This window comes from Rhinolophus hipposideros, assembly GCF_964194185.1.
Source record: "Rhinolophus hipposideros genome assembly, chromosome: 9".
NCBI classification, from domain to species: Eukaryota; Metazoa; Chordata; class Mammalia; order Chiroptera; family Rhinolophidae; genus Rhinolophus; species Rhinolophus hipposideros.
The window spans coordinates 41,651,352-41,667,204 of record NC_138055.1 but is presented as its reverse complement, the minus strand read 5'-3'; the positions used below and the strand labels follow the sequence as shown (position 1 = coordinate 41,667,204).

The 15,853-nt window shown below is 37.3% G+C and overlaps 2 protein-coding genes across 2 annotated transcripts in view; both read right to left on the bottom strand.

The window, feature by feature from the left end:
* Nucleotides 1-15,853, bottom strand: part of BICD1 (BICD cargo adaptor 1) — a 310,361-nt gene that overhangs the window by 90,342 nt on the left and 204,166 nt on the right. The window lies entirely within an intron of this gene.
* The window catches only part of FGD4 (FYVE, RhoGEF and PH domain containing 4), a 181,771-nt gene that overhangs the window by 147,091 nt on the left and 18,827 nt on the right, over nt 1-15,853 (bottom strand). The window lies entirely within an intron of this gene.

Sequence of the window (15,853 nt, the reverse complement as noted above, 5' to 3'; positions counted from 1 at the left end):
GGTTCTGTTTCCTGTTTCTTTGTATGCCTGGTAATCTTTGATTGGATGCCAGACATTATAAATTTCACTTTGCTGAATGTTGGATGTTTTTGTATTTCTATATTCTTGAGTTTTGATCCAAGATGCAGTTAGAAATTACTTGGAACACTTCGTGCCTTTTAAGTCTTGCTTTTATGATTTGTTAGGCATGTGTAAGGCATTGTTTGGTTTAGGGCTAATTATTCCCCATTATTAGTGCAAAACCATCCTGAGTATTCCACTCAAGACAACTTTTGGAAAATATTATTTGTTATAATATGAAATAATGAGCTCAATTCAGGCTTTTTCCAAGCAAGTTAGGCAAGTTTATTAATAAGTCTGAATACCATTTTGCTTCTCTGTAGGACGAGCATATAATTTATCCGCCAAACTAGGACACTTATCCAGGACCAATGCTAAGCAAGATGAGATACCAGTACAAAACCCAGGGGAGTCCCAGGGAGACTAGCATTATACAGAAAATGGGGATAAGTATATCTGCCTCTTAAGGTTATTGTTGAATTGTAAACAATACTTTAATATATCTAACAGGGTTTGTCACAGAAGAAGACATCTATTTTATTATAACTGGATATAGTTCTGTACTTTCCAGAAATCTGGAATATATCCTTCCCAAGTCTCATCCCACCCTTCCCATTTTAAATTTTACCAATCCTTCAACATCAAATTCAATATCATATGGGGGTATTCATTTCATGAACACTTCTGTGATCATCCAAACCTAACAGTCAACTAGCAAAAAAATAATATGATCTAAAAGACCAGATTCTAGAATGAGCTGATCAGAGAGGGAAGAAGAAAAGCAAATTTTAAACAAAGCCAAGTAGAATTGAGTACTCGTATCACAGTACTCAATCTGTACAGTAGTGGGGAGATGTTGTACTCTTCAAAAAGTTCTCTGTGGAGGGGATTCTGGAAAGATGGCAGAGTAGGAAGCAACAGAAATCTGAATCTGTCTCCTCACCTAAACAACAACTGCACTGGCAGAATCTGTCTGATGTAACTATTTTGGAACTCTGGAGTCTGCTGACAGCTTGCAATTTCCAGAGGAAGACCAGGATGGTAAACTGTGCTTAATATAGGTCAACATAGGTCAATTTCAGCTCTTAGCACAGTAGAAGTGACCCATTTCCCACTCCACAAACACTTGGCAGGCAGCTTGTACACATGTTCCTGAAGCAGCTGCACATAGCTTATGGGAACCAGGGTGGCAAAAAGGACCCTGTTCTCCAAACAACGGAGAACTGTGCTTTCATTGCTGATTGCTGCTTCTGATCACAGGGTAGGAGACAAAAAAGGTGGCAGCCATTGTCATTATACCTTTCCATATTGCCCTCCCCTGCCAGCTGAGGTGATTTCCAGGTGATTTAAATAGTCAGAGTCCTCTTTTCTCACTTCATTTTTCAATTTTTCACTTTTCAGGAGTCAGACATTAAAGACTAGAACATTCAAAAACTACTACACATACAGAAAAATTAGAAACTGACCAGACACATGGCCACGGTAAGGCTCAGAAAAGACCTGAGATCTCCAGGTTACACCTCAGGCTGATCCTCAGCACAGAGATAGATGACAATCCAAAAAACAAAACAAACAAACAAAAAAACCAAACAATAAACAAAACAGTAATAAACCACAGAAAATTCTGAGAAAAGGGAGAATATCATTTGCTAAGTTACCAATTATTAGATTCAAATGTCCAGTGTTCAAGAATGACAACAACAAATGAACAGAAAAGTATAGCTCATTCAAATGAAAAAAATAAATCTATTACAAGTGTTCCTGAAAAAGACCTATGGCAGATATACTAGACAGACTTTAAAATAAATCTCATAAAGATGCTCAAAGAACTAAAGGAAGATGTAGAGAAAGTCAAGAAAATGATGTGTGAAAATATCAATGAAGAGACAGAGAACATAAAACGATACCAAACAGAAATTCTGGGGATGAAAAGTACAATAACTAAAATGAAAAATTCATTAGAGAGATTCAAAGGCAGATTTGAGCAGGCAGGTGAAATAATCACCAAACTTGAATAAAGGACAATGGAAAATTTCAAGTCTGAGTATCAAAAACGAACAAATTAAAGAAAAGCAAACAGAGCCCAGTGACATGTGGGACATCATCAAGTGGACCAAAATATGCATCATGGGATTCAGGAAGTTTGAGCTGACCAATTTTGCTGTTCTTTTTCAATACTATTTTGGCTATTGGATATCCCTTAAGATTCTGTATGAATTTTAGGATGGGTTTCTCTATTTGTGCAAAAAATGTCATTGGGATTTTGATAGAGATTGCATTGACTCTGTAGATTGCTTTGGGAAGTACTGATATTTTAACATTTAAGTCTTCCAATCCAAGAACATAGGATGTGTTTAAAACCATACTTATGTTTTTAAATTTCTTTCAGCAATATTTTGTAGTTTTCATTGCACAAGTGTTTCACCTTCCTGGTTAATTCCTAAATACTTCATTCTTTTTTATTCTTTTTTAAATGGAATTGTTTTCTAATTTCCTCTTCAGTTTGTTCAGTTTGCATATAGAAACACAACTGAGTTTTGTATGTAGACTTTATGTCCGACTTTGCTGAATTCATTTATCAGTTCTAACAACTTTTTTTATATGTGGAATATTTAGGGTTTTCTACAGAGAAGATCATATCATCTGCAAAGAGAGATAATTCACTTCTTCCTTTCCAATTTGGATGCCTTTTATTTTGAAAAAGAATAAAACTGGACAACTCACACTTACTGATTTCAAAACTTACTGCAAAGCTACAGTAATCAAAGCAATGTGGTATTGGCATAAAGAGAGACATATAGACCAATGGAACAGAATTGAGAGCTCCAGAAATTAATGCTTTTATACAGAGGGTGCCAAAAAAATGTATACACCTGTTAAGAATGGAAAAAAGTGTATTAAAATTATGCTGATGGTGACCACTTTGAGCATGTCTTGTAATTGCAAAAATCAAACATGACTTGTATTCATCTTTTGTTATCGGTATATATTATTACAATTTTAATACAGTTTTTTTCTTTCATGAAATGTGTATACATTTTTTAGGCACCCTCTGTATATGATCAAATGACAAATCTCCTTTCAAAGGAAAAAGGATAGTTTTTTCAATACCAAGTTGCTGGGAAAACTTGGTATTTACTTTATAGCACATGCAAAAATTAATCTAAATGGATCAAGAACTTAAATGAAAGACCTGAAACAATAAAACTCGTAAAAGAAAACATAGAACAAAAGATTCATGACATTGTATTTGGTAATGATTTCTTGACTAAAACACAGGTAACAAAAGAAAAATAGATAAATTGAACTTCATGGAAATTAAAAAATGTTTGTGCTTCAAAAGACACTATCAAAAGAGTAAAAAGGCAATCCACATAATGGGAGAAAATATTTCCAAATCTGATAAGGAATTAATATCCAGAATATATAGAGAACTCCTAAAATAATAACAATATAACCTAATTCAAAAAATGGCAAAGGACTTGAACAGACATTTCTTCAAAAAAAAATATATAAGAATGGCCAATGAGCACACGAAAAGATGCTGAACATCACTAATCATCAAGAAAATGTAAATCAAACTACAGTGAGATTCTACCTCATACCCACCAAGATGGCTACTATCGAAAAGACAGAAAAAAGTTTTAGTGAAGATCTGGAGAAATTGGGATCCTTGTGCACTTTTAACAGAAATGTGAAGTGGTACAGCCATTGTAGAAAACAGTATGGTGGTTCCTCAAAAAATTAAAAATAGAACTACTGTATGATCCAGCAATTCCATTTCTGGGTATATACCCAAAAGAGCTGAAAGCTGGGTCTTGAAGATTTATTTGTATACCAATGTTCATAGCAGCATTATTCACAAATAGCTAAAATGTGGAAGTAACTCAAGTGTCCACTGATGGTTGAATGAATAAGCAAAATGTAATATATACATAGAGTTGAATATTTTTCAGCCTTAAAAAGGAAATTCTGCAATATGTCATAACATGGATGAAACCTGAAGATATTATGCTAAGTGAAATAAGCCAGTCACCAAAAGACAAATACTATATGATTCTACTTGCATGAGGTACTTAAGAGTAGTCAAAATCATAAAGACAAAAAGTATACTGGTGGTTGCCAGAGGCTGAGGGAAGGGGAGAATGGGGAGTTATTGTTTAATGGGTATGGAATTTCAGTTTTGCAAGATGAAAAGAGTTATGGGGGTGGATAGTTCTGATGATTGTACAACAATGTGATTGTATTTAATACCACTGAACCGTACACTTAAAAATGGTTAAGACAGTAAAATTTATGTTATGTGTATGTTATTGTGTACCACGATAAAAACAAAAGGAGAGGGGTAAGTCCTCGGATGTGCTGAACTGACAGGGAAGTAATAGAAAAGAATATCACAAAATCAGGAGCGAAGAAATCTTGCTATGCCTATCTCCTTGAATACTTTTAATTCATTCAGGTAACTAACTGTCGTCAGTGCAATAAGGTTTCTGTTTGCTTTACTTACTGTTGGTCAGGACTATGGGAAAGTTATTTTCCATAAAGTAGTCCTAATGATTTCACAAAATAAAAGGAGGAAGAGAATAAAGAGTACCTAAGACAATGATGAACTGGAATCCAAGTGAAATTTCTCCTTTGCCATGTTATAGGCAGACATAGTTCATGCATGAACACTTGTTTTAAATATAAATTATTTTAGTTCTGAGACTATAACAAGCTAAAAGTTATAAACAAGTCCCATTTCATTAAAAGTATTCAAAGCATTTAAAAGAAATATTTATAACTGAAAGTTATTTGTCAAAGCTGGATGATAAAGCTGGAGGTCATATTCTTCTCTACTTTGCATTAATTTTGAAATTTTCCATAATAAAAAGTTAAATAAATTATTTACTTAGTGCATTTTTTACCATAAGGTGTTAAATCACTCTGGGTGTTAAGTGTCACATGGTTTCATAGGACAAAAATGAACCAGAACGAATGCAAAGCAAGAACGCTCAAATGAAATTATTCACCTACCATGTGATCAATGAAGCTCTTTTTGCTTCAGGATCCCAACCTTTAAAGAACAGTAAATCTAACCAACTCAGCCAGTTGTATTTACAGTCTGACAGTACCTCACAGACTGATGTACCTACATTTGTATTAATGGCTTCTTCAGCAGCTTCCCACTTGTTTCACCAAAACCCCCTTCTTAAGACAACTGAATACATTTCTTTTGGATAAACAGTGATCTGCCCACCCATGGGTGCAATAGTGCTCTCTAGATTCATTACAAAAGAGAGATCTGAATAGTGTCTGCTACATATTGACACTCAGAATTCCACAAGGACCATGTACCACAGGCACAGATATAAACACTTTTTCTATAAAATGCTCCACAAATCACTGGGGGAAAAATAGTGGAATAGGAATTTCCCATAAGTGTTATTTCAGGAAAGACTTAATAATGGAAAATGTAAAGAAGAAAAAAATTAAAAGAACTTTAAAGTCAACATGGTTTTTAATCAATCAGAACCTTAGGGATCAGTCAACAATTGTTCAGAGTGCCCACATTTACACAGCTTCCTCCAAAATACATTAAGTGCACATAAGAAAAGAATGTCCAGGAAACTATATTTTCCAACAAACTGGCTTGTTTATAAAAAAGTATCTCCAAAGGAATGTAGTTCAGGAAGGTAAGAAACCCTGTTGTTGTTATCTGTATAACATCAGCATGACCTTAATCAGTAACTTTCTCCTAATGCATATGTGGAGAGAAAAAAAGGACATCTTTCTAAGGGATAACACAAATACCAAAAGAAACTAAAACACCAATGGTAATGTCTTTATGTAATTTTAAAATCAGAGAATCACAAGTTTGTGCAATATTCTAATTTACATTGCAATCCATGGTAATGAGAATTAAAGGTAGATATGTGAGATTTTTTAAGCCAGTTCTAATATCTTTGCATTTTATGATGCTATACAAACATACGGCTTTACTACTTATGCCTAAAATATATCATCATATATAACATTTATGTAACATACCACAAGCTGTCCAAAAATGATGTATTTAAGCATTGAAACAAGAATCAAAACATCCACACATAAACATATTCATTGCTATTGTAAATGAGGACAAAACAAAAAGAAACCTAATTAAATGGGAAAAAAAAAACTCTAACAAAAAATGTGCAATTTAAGACTAAGAGAGTACAGTTACCCCATTCACAAAGCTTTACCCAAAGTAAAAGAGAAGTAAATTAGTCCTTTCATACTTGGCACACTTAAAAATAGAACCAAGCACAAGCTGAGTTAGGAGGTGTCCACATGTGGGTCACCCTGACACAAAGTATCAGAGTCCAAGGTGGTGTGAGGACATCCGCACAGAGGGAGAGGTGGGCAACAGCGATGGGAAATTAGTTATGTACAGTGGGATTGACCAAATAAGTAAATATATTAAGGACAATAGGAGCCAGATTTCACACTTTCAGGAAAGGAAGTAGCAAATATGGCAAGGGAAAAAAACTGGAATGAATGCTGTGGTGTCAGATTAGGATTGGACATTTCTGTATGAACAACTCATGATTTTTAGATAGATAGACAATAAGTAAATGAACATATGTATGTATGTAAGTGTATACACTTACATACATACATATAAGTGCATATGTAGCTGAGAAGATGTGGGAACACCCCAATAGCCATGATCATATCTAGCACCCAGATCATGGTTTCCAAATACCATTCTCCACTAAAAAGAACCTGAGCTCCTTGGAGAAATGGCTGATTCCAGGACTAAGGCAGGAAAGAACATGATGGCCCTAGAACATCTTGTGCCAGCCAGAAGTGCTCAAACAATCATGGGAACTTGTCAAAAGGTAACAGAAGCCAACTTGAAAGGAAAGTATCAGATTATAACTTATTAGGAAATGATGAGTACACACTGCAATAAATGAATAAATGTAAAGTTTCATGAGAAAAGAGATTTTTTGTCTCCAAGTACTTCCCCACAAAATACTTTGTAATTACAAAGGAAGAAATTTTACAGTAGACAAGCCTGGCAGATACCATCTTAGCCAAGTGATCAAACTTAACAGCATCAGTAACAGGACAAAGAAAATCACGAGTCATCTCATGATTAATAAGACGCAATTAGAAGAACCGAGAATCAGATTTGTGATATTCCTATCAAAGATGCCTAGCGTGAATCTAATCATGAGGAAACCTCAGACAAACACAAATTGAAGCCCATTCTACAAAAGAGCTGGCCTTTAATCTTCAGAAGTGTCAAGATCATGAAAGTCAAGGAAAGACCAAGGGTCTGTCCCGTACTATGGGAGACTAACTAGATAGGACAACTAAAAGCAATGGGTAATTCTGAATGGATCCGCTTGCCAGAAAGAACATTATTGGGGCAGTTGGTAAAACTTGAATAGGGCCCAGGGATTATATGCTGTAATCAGTGTTACTTCCTGATTTTGCTGGCTGTATTATGAGTATGTAGGTTGATGTCCTTGTTCGTTTAAAAAATAAATGCACTAAATATTCAGGATGATGGAGCATCAGGTAGGCAACTTACTATCAAATCAATAAGGAAAAAAATTCTATGTACTGTATTTGCAAGTTTTTTGTACATTTGATTTTTTTTTTTTTAATTAAAAAGATACGGGGGCCGGCCGGGTGGCTCAGGTGGTTGGAGCGCCGTGCTCCTAATGCTGAGCTCGCTGGTTTGATTCCCACATGGGCCAATGAGCTGCGCCCTCTACAGCTAATTGTGAACAACAGCTCTCCCTAGAGCTGGGCTGCCATGAGCAGCTAGAGGTTGGCATATGCTGCTGTGGTTGCTGTCGGCTGCCGTGTGCTGCCTGGAGCGGTCAGTGGCCACTGTGAGTGGCTGGCAGCCAGCGTGTGCTGCCATGGGATGTTGTGTGCTGCCGTAGGCTACCATGAGCGGCCAGTGGCCAGCAGGAGTGGCCGGTAGCCAGGGAGAGCTGTCGGGAGCTGCTGTGAGCAGCCCATCGATGACTGGCCACCAACAGCCTCAGCACAAGGCTCATACCAGCATGGGCCAGGGAGCTGTATCCTACACAACTAGATTGAGAAACACTGGCTTGAACCAGAATGGGAGGTGGGGGGAGGCGGAAGAAGGGGGGAAAAAAGAGATAGGGAACTCACATCCAGTGTAATTACCCTAAGCAAATTACCTGATTTTGATTTCTCTACCTCAGTCTACAAATGGAAGCAATACTGCCTATCCCCCGGAGTATTATGAAGACTACATTACATAAAAATATTTAGCATACTTATTGGAAGAAAGGTTTTATTTAATACAAAATATATTAATTTATAACCCTACTTTAGAAGTATTGTGCCTCAAGAGATGTCTTATGGTTTTAGGTTTTTCCAAGTTTTTCCTTTCATCCCTCCCACACATCCCCACCTATAATTCAGGAAGTAATCAGGCTACTCCCATATCCCCAGTGCCCTACTCTTCCTTTCTGTTCCCTTTACTTCCTTCCCCTTTCCCTTACTCAATGTACATTCATAAGCGTATTTCAAGCCCAAGCTCAAGTACTGCTGTTTCTGTGAGCCCATATGACTCTGCTCCATCCGCTCAGAGATGATGGCTCTCCTATTTGTATTCCCACTATTCCTTCTACACCCATTCATCATGATTCTTCTAACATATAGCACTGTGATGTCCTTCTACCATTTCTCTACTAAGATGATGGCCTACTTGATGGTATGAACATGAATTCATCTTAGCCACCATCATGCCTATACCAGGGCTTGGCATCTAGTAGGTGCTCAATAAATGAGTTCTGAATGAATGAATCTACCAAAGTGAATGAGCAAGTGACGGCACAAAAGGGGCATGGTTACAAGTTGAGGCACCTGAATATTTGGGGACAGATCAGGCAGGCATTCACTTCTAATTTTTGCTGAACAGCTTGTTGTCTTGTAGCTGTGCTCTTTGCCTTTTAATGAGTGTTTGCCTGGTGGTTGGTTTTTTCATACGCCCCATCATAAAAACACACTCTGAAAATATATACCTACTGCCTCTCCTTACACCACAAAAGAAATAGATTTTTCCAACAAATATTTGACGGCCTGCTATACATGTGGCACCATCCTAGTATTCCACGGTGAACAAATCAGACCCTGCGTACTGATGGGGAGGGGCGGCATTTTTGTGAGTTGCAAACCTTACTCTGTCAAATATTTAACCGGGTTCCATGTCTCTATTTAACAGGTGAAAAACAAAGCACATCATTAAGATAAGTGATTTGCTCTGTGTCACTGAGCACGTTAATGGATGAGCCAGGACCAGAACGCTAAGCCTTTCAGTTACACATTTAATTCTTAGTTGTGTCAGATTATTTCCCATATTTCAAATGGAAAGTCTCGTCCAATACAACACAATAGTGTAAATATCATAATGGTGTCACCTTGAATCACAAATCTAATGCTTAAAGGAAGGGCAATAAACTTTACCTCTGGGAAGGTTAAAGAATAACTTTACTAGCCTTTGTTTGAGTCATCCAACCACACCCTAGGAACTACTCGTTGAGAAATATAAAGGTGATCCCAAAATATGAAAGTCTAGTGAAGGAAAACAAAATGTAAAGACTTAAAGTCTTCCAGTCCTGAGCCAATATTTTCTTCACTTAAAAGTAAGATGTGTGAGGGTTTTATTTTTAGCCTAGTGACTCCCCCAAAGGAAAAATGGGTGACTATTTACACAAAAATAGGAACTCCGCTATACAGAAGAGTTGTTAAGGGTCAACAATCTAGGCGGGCAAGGGGACTTATCTCAAAGCTGATTTTTCTTATTTTCAAATTTTCATATTCTCTTCTGATCTCCACTACATAATTCATGTGGGGAAGTTTGGGGGTTTGGGGCTCACACAGATTATGCAAAGGGCTTTGCTTTATTCTTTACTTAGAATAGCTCCATAGCCCAAAGCAGATGGCACACTGAACTAATAATTGCTACTCACAACAGCCAACCTGAGCCTCCCGCTCTGAGCAGGAAGCGTGGCCCTCACTGAGCCACCTCTAAATCCCACCTTCAGGGCCCAGATCAACGCCTCTTCCTCTGTGGGCTGTTCCTCACTGTCCCCACTGCAGGTCTCTGGGGACAGAGAGTATTCTATGTACTCTCCGCATGGTCACTTTCTAGCTGGTGCAATAGGTATTGATGTCTCTCCACTGAGGGCAGAATCACACCTCCCACACCTTGGCCAGCAAGTGCACATGGACAAACAGCCTATAGGCGTGGTTTGTGTGGTCCACAAAGCAAACTTACATTTTTTAAATTAACTGCAACCATTAAAACATTTTATATAAAATTCCAGTTTTTAGGCTTCTCTGCAAAAATTAGAAGTTCCACAGGCAGGAAGTCCTTACCGGAGCTATTATGAATCTGTGTTTAAGAAAGAAATTTTAGATTCTTGGAAATAATATGTATCCTATTCACGACTCATAGTATAGCCTAACTCCTGGGGTCAACTTATGCTGCATTTTCAACATGATTGCTGACATGAGATGTGTAAGTTCAGTCCCTGAAACCTAATGCATAAAGAACTATTGATGAAATGCAACAAAAATATTTTCTGACTGTCATTTTTCAGCACCCACAGAAACAACAGATTTTATTCAATAATCCTATCATGACTGTTTCCTTCAGTCCTTAGCCATATAAAAAGCCATTGTACTAGAGGCAACCCCAATTTGCAAACTAATCATTCCTCAGTAATGGTCAAAGGGTAAGAATTATGTAAGCCAAAGTCAAATTTTCTAAATTCCTATTTTATACTACAAAAATAACTAAATAAAAAGAAGAAAACCGTGATACAGGCTTTTACAAATACTAAGCATGTAGAAACTTAATTTTAAAGAGTCATATTATGAATATTCTGCATCCTTTTCAATTTTTTTTTTCTTGTGAGGGCTAGACAGACTGAGATTTCACTAAAGACTACACTGGATACCAACTTCTTTTTCTAACAAATCTCATTATGCAAGTGCAGACTGCTATCTCTTGAAGGACCTTTGACCTATCTTCATACTTCATTGGTCTCACATTTTTTCAAGGCCTATTCACGAACACACCCGAAAGTCTTCAACATGTACCTTAGAGGAAGGTACATATTTGCATGGGAGCCTACTCATCAATGACCCTTGTCTTCTATCTCAATTTCCTAATAAGATATTCCAGTAAGACAACAATGTCTATTTTTCAATCACCATTTCAAATATGTTACACAATTTGGTAGAAAGCATTTAAACGATTGCAAATTTAGGACAGAGAGTCTTCTTAAAGGTTGCCAAAAAACTTTCTGCTAAATTCTGAAGAAATGCCACTCATTCTTTGATCCTCACCTCAGGTCCTACCTTGCTACAAGTACTTTTTTTTTTTTAAGATTTTATTGGGGAATGGGAACAAGACTTTATTGGGGAACAGTGTGTACTTCCAGGACTTTTTCCAAGTCAAGTTGTTGTCCTTTCAATCTTAGTTGTGGGGGGCACAGCTCAGCTCCAGGTCCAGTTGCCTGCGGTTAGTTGCAGGGGGCGCAGCCCACCATCCCTGTGGAGTGGAACCGGCAACCTTGTGGTTGAGAGGACACGCTCCAACCAACTGAGCCATCTGGCCACCAGGGAGCTGAGTGGCAGCTCATTGATTTCATTCTAGCTGTGGAGGGTGCAGCTCCCTGGCCCATGTGGGAATCAAACCAGCAGCCTCGGCCCAGAGCTCGCACTCTAGCCACCTGAGCCATCTGTCTGCCCAAGTAAGCACTTTTGACGAGAGAAAATTCCTCTGTCAAAAATCTTTGCCCAATTCAGAGTTCTATGGAGATGTATAGAAACAATCCAAAATTTTTCCATCTCAGAAATCAGCTTGTCCGTGTCACATGGATAAATTATATGGTTTCTGAACTATAGCTCAATAAAGCTGTTTTTTTTTTTTGAATCAGCCTGTCAAATTTTTTTGAAACCACAATTTATTACTTTAGTTTGGTGTTAAGACTTTTCAAATACCGTTCCTTTTTCAAAACAGTCATCACAATCAAATGCAAAAAAACTGAACCTGAAGGCTATCCTGTTCATTTTCATTCTGGCTTTTTGATGACTCCTGGGACTATGCTCTCCCAGAATAAGAGATTTTCTTGACCTGATATTCTGTTTTTCACAAACCTTTTCTCAGTGATAACAACAGGCAAACACTTTGTGGAGTGTGACAATTTACAAACAAGGATGGGGCTCTAAAGAGAAAACTTTTGCTTGAGGAATAGCTGGGGATAGAAGGAGCTGAACCCCTGTGACCAGATCCCAGAGCTGATGGTTCAACGTACTTTGCTTAAGCAGGAGTGACAGAGGAATTTATTTATCATAAAACATACCATAAAACCAGAGAGGGCTACCAGCCAACTGCTCATAAATTTGGATCACCTTAAGTAATTCTCTCAGAAAACAACTGATGCAGAGATTTTACTTTTGCAGATGGCAGTGGGCAGGAACAACAGTTTGAGATATGTGTGGGTGTTTATACATTTATCTCACTATAAAGCAACAGTTCCAGGGTATGTAATCTCCTCCCTACCCTTAGAAATATTTACCTAAAAAAAATCTACCTAAACATCCACCTAGACTAACAAGCTGCTAACCAACACCAGGAAGCCATGTGCTCACACCCAAGGAAGAAAGGAATAAGGGGGGTGTTCTGCTAGAAGACGTGAGCACTCACACAGGGCAGGAAACACTTTATTTCTCCTTTCCTCAATGGTCCAAAGTAATTTAGTTTCTTTTCATTGAATTAGGACAAAAATAAGTTTCTACTATTTTGTACCTCTAAATCCCACAAACTAGAAATGTGATTTTTAGCAGCATATTAACTGAATAATGAATACTGTGGTTAAGACTATGGGCTTTACCTGAGAATGCTAAATAAGAAAACGAGGCCTTCAGCTCCCGCTTTGGCCAGGGGAGCAAAGGCCTGGCAGATGCTCTGGCACTGTGCCCCACTGCATCCACACAGCTCAGCATATCCAGAGACTGGTTTCAAGAGCACCAAGTACCAATTAGGCAAGTTGCAAGTATTCTCACCCACCAGAACTGGGCACTCTACTAAGAATTATTTGGCCAACCAAAGAATCTAGAAGCTTCTGTGATGTGAAGCTAAAACAATGATGTACACTTCCCTGTGTGAATCATAAAAATATTTTTCAGTACTGTAAAAGTCACAATATGGGCAATGTGAAACACGTAGAAAACAAATCTAAACATAGGCAGCTCTTGCTTCCATTCAAAAAAAAAGGAAGAATAGAAAGTACCCAAAGTGACCAAGCAGAGATGATGGTAATTAGACATGCATCTGGTTTTAAGTTCACGCCGAATTTAAGTTCACACGTACACTAACTCAGTGGTTCTCAGCCTGGGTCATTTTGACTCTCCAGGAATATTTGGCAATGTCTGGGGCTACTGGTAACCAGGGAGGAAAGGTCAGAGTGCTGCTAAACAGGACAGCTTCCACAACCAAAAATTTCCCAGCCCAAAATGTCAATAGGGTAAACTTGAGAAAACCTACACTAATCAAATATGTTGGTGATGGTCATCAGTGTCAATAGTTAAAGAAAATCCTTTGTTTACCAACCACTTTCATTTGTAGAGAACTTTAAGACCTTTTGTCTACACTGTTTCTGTTGATCTCACAAAGACATAAGAGTGGGCTAATGGAACCATAGGAGAAAAAAGAAGCCTTGTTGTCATTTAAAGGCCAGAATGCATTTCTATTATATTACACTATATACCTAGTCTGGCACATTAAATTATAATTGAAAAACATTTTGGTTGAAATTATTAGGAAATTACACACTATTTTGCTGTCTACAGTGCAGAGCATTAAACACTTTTTAATGACAAGATTATTATTGTAAATATGCATTACTGAAATGGGTGGTAGTGTTGTACATTTTTTCTATTTGTCATGTCAGATTGTCAGACAATTTCTGTTGTAGTATCTAAAAGCACACTCTTAGAGCTACTTCCCTCCAGAGCCACTCTTGTTCCTCTCCTAATTTGACTTTTCATCTGCTGCGAACAATGGAAAAACTAAAAGCAAGCTTATTAAAGCATTTGCTGAATAAAGGCTAACGTGAATAAAGTACACAGTGTTCAACATTATTTTATGAGCAGATACTTTTTTTCAACTTGAGCTAATGTCCTAGTGGTTATCACTGGTACCCCCAGTCTGACCTATGTAAGTGTAGTATTATTAGATGTTATATATTTCCAAACCATTTCCATAAAGCAAATGAGAATTTAATGTTTTCTAAGATGACAAGAAGTGGTTCAAGGACCACTCCTACATATTCCTACCTGTATCATTGGAGAGCAATAACATTCTAAAAAAATCATTTTCATGATGAAAAAGCATGTATCAGTAGTATATAGAATGTACATGTGATACCTGGGATAATATAGTGAAATAATGTGCAATAGTAGGATTATATGTCTACAAAAGATATTTCACTTTCGTTGAAGATGAAAAGACACTGGTGAAAGGCAAAATATCCAAAAGAATAAAAAGATATTTCACTTTTGTTAAAAATGAGGACACTGGTCAAATACAAAACATCCAAAAGGATAACAAGGAATTCATATGACATGTTAATTTAAGTTCACTTCGTAAGATTTTTAGGAGCAAATACAAACATCTGCAAATGTAAAATCTGCTGCTTCTACTCAAATAAATATCATGGGTATCGATCTATAAGTTTTGCCACATTAATTTTATCAGATATCTTCAAAAGGGCCCAGGCCAACTCCAATTACCAAAAAAATACACACAAATACCATAAAAAATATATATTTGTGTGTGTGTGTGTGTGTATATACACACACATATATATAGCCAAAAAATGTATACAAATTTTAAGAAAAGAAAAAACTGTATTAAAATTGTAATACTCAATATATACCAATAACAAAAGATGAATACAAGTCACGTTTGACTTCTGTAGTTACAAGAGGTGCTCAGAGTGGTTACCATCAGCGTCCAGAAACTTCTAATTACGGCGAACTACTGCTTGAGCAACGCTGACCAAAGGGTCCACTTGTATCGCTGAGCATGCCACTTCAATTTCTTCCCAAAGCACTGCCAGTGTAGCCGGTTTTCTGTGGTACACCACATCCTTCAAGGTCTCCCATAGATAGAAGTCAAAGGGTGGTAAGTCAGGAGAACATGCTTGAATTTCAAATACCACTTCAAAATAGTCTTGCACTCCTCAAACAACAGCCGTGCTTCCGTCATTTTCTTTGACTGTCCTGCCTGTCGTGTGGTGACGTTAGCGTTCATTTGATTAACGCCATCTTTTGAGTGAACATCATAGGACACGTTGCCACTGTAACTCAATTCAACTTCAAAAGTGATACATAGAGAACATCTCTTAAATTGTGCGTACATTTGTTGGCACCCCTGGTATGTGTATGTATGTATGTATATGTACATATACATGTTGATATATGGATAAAATTTGTAGTTAGCATTTTTTGAGTACCGAATATGTAAATGTACCCAGCTTTGCATGCATTACTTAAGTTAATCATTCACAATCTTGCAAAATAAATACTTTCATTATCCCAATTTTGTAAATAAACCGCCTTAAGGAGGTAACACAACTTGCCCAAAGCTGTAAACTAGCGGAGGCAGGATTTGAACCTAGGCCTGACCGATGACTGAGCCAGATTTCTCAACCGGTTTAACCACACTTTTAAATGAATCTACTCCTCTCAGAACAGAAAAATT